The 1,535-nt window shown below is 43.3% G+C and overlaps 1 long non-coding RNA gene across 1 annotated transcript in view; it reads right to left on the minus strand.

Annotated features, from left to right (window-relative positions):
• Positions 1 to 204: 204 nt before the first annotated feature.
• The window catches only part of LOC116546992, an 11,669-nt gene continuing 10,338 nt past the window's right edge, over positions 205 to 1,535 (minus strand). The window contains exon 3 of the long non-coding RNA XR_004266902.1: positions 205 to 353. This is a non-coding gene — a long non-coding RNA (uncharacterized LOC116546992). The remainder of the gene's footprint in view (positions 354 to 1,535) is intronic.

Raw genomic sequence — 1,535 nt, forward strand, 5'->3', positions numbered from 1 at the left:
CACAATATATGTTTTATGAAGAAGATTTTACTGATAGCTCCATTTAGAAAGAATAAATATGAGCTATGGTTTAGGTTTTATGCCCTGGACTTACTATTTTTATGATTTCTCTTTGGAGATTAAATTCTCATGTAAATAGAAAAACACATTACTTATAAAAGCAAACTCATTATTGGTTTGAGTTTCTGATGCTGAAGCACAAACTGTTGACTTTCTCTTTGTCTGTCCCAATCAGTGCCACTCACTGTCTCCCAGTATGACCTGGCCATGCCCCTGCACTTACCCTCATCCTGCTCAACCATCTCCATGCACTGTCCAATTCCATCCGTGATTCAGGCTCCTCCCAAGGCTCCCTGAAACGGGTACAGGTCTCAGGACGTCAGACACATTCCAGGCACAAAAGTAACCCATACTGTAAAGCGGGCAGCTGTGTTCCCTCTTCCCTGAAGTTGGCAGTGATGTCCTAGGACAGGAAGAAATATTTTCCCTTGTTAGTTGGTCTGTTCTTCATGTCTCAGTGTTAGTGATCTAGTGCACACAACTGTCCTGAATGGGAATGAACTTGCTAAATTTCTGGTTTCTTGCTAGGTGGCTAGAAGAGATTTGTAAGACTTCCTTACTTAGCCATGTTGGCTAAGTCTGAAATCTTACCAGTATGATTCCTTTTCCTGTAAGAGGCAGCATAGGGAAGATTGGCCCCATTGCCATGCAAAGAGAGGTAAAGTGAATTTCTACTCAAAGCAACCTTGAATTTGAAACTGGGTCTTCTGCTGTTTCAAAGCTGGACTGTAGGTCCAACTGTGCATATATTTGGACATCATATCTTCATCAGAATCCTCAGGCATGTGTCCTCAAGGGCTTGTGTGACAGCTGTACTCAGGATAAAGTTATTTCTCATTATGTCAAGTTATAATTAATTTGCCAGGACATGATTCATTATGAAGATAAAGTTATTTATCATTATGGCAAGCACAAATTTAGAGACTTATTAAATTTACTTCTTTGTTTCCCCAGCTGGAACACTCAATAGCTACTGATACCACCAGTGTCCTCTGAATACCTTGACCGTGTTAACTGCTTTGACTCAACATGGAGCAGAGGCATGGGTGTACTGTACCTCGAGGTGCTGAAATACGGCTGATGTCAAGGGTCACTGGCCCAGGCCATCCACTGAGGTCATCTCATGCAGCATCGGCCACTGGTTCCAATGAACCCACCATCACTACACTTATGAATCACCAGTCACTAGATTCAGAATTGTGTCAAAGCTGGGATCCTATTTTACTCACCTCTGTGGTCATGGTTCTTAGCTAAGGGCCCAGCATAGAGGGGCCTCTCAGCAGTGTACATCTATGACTAAATAAAATTGATTAGAAACCTCCAACCCTTTCACCTACATTTCTGTCCCGAATGTCTTGTAAGGGATGCTCTTTCTCTCAGAATGCTGCAAATCCCCTTCCCTAGAGAGGCGCCTGCCCTACACCATCCCTGCCCCAGGATCCTCTCCTGTGGGAGCTTGAAGGAAGACTAGTCTG

Source organism: Sapajus apella, unplaced genomic scaffold (genome assembly GCF_009761245.1).
Source record: "Sapajus apella isolate SASKATOON/1434 unplaced genomic scaffold, GSC_monkey_1.0 scaffold1808, whole genome shotgun sequence".
Taxonomy (NCBI): Eukaryota; Metazoa; Chordata; class Mammalia; order Primates; family Cebidae; genus Sapajus; species Sapajus apella.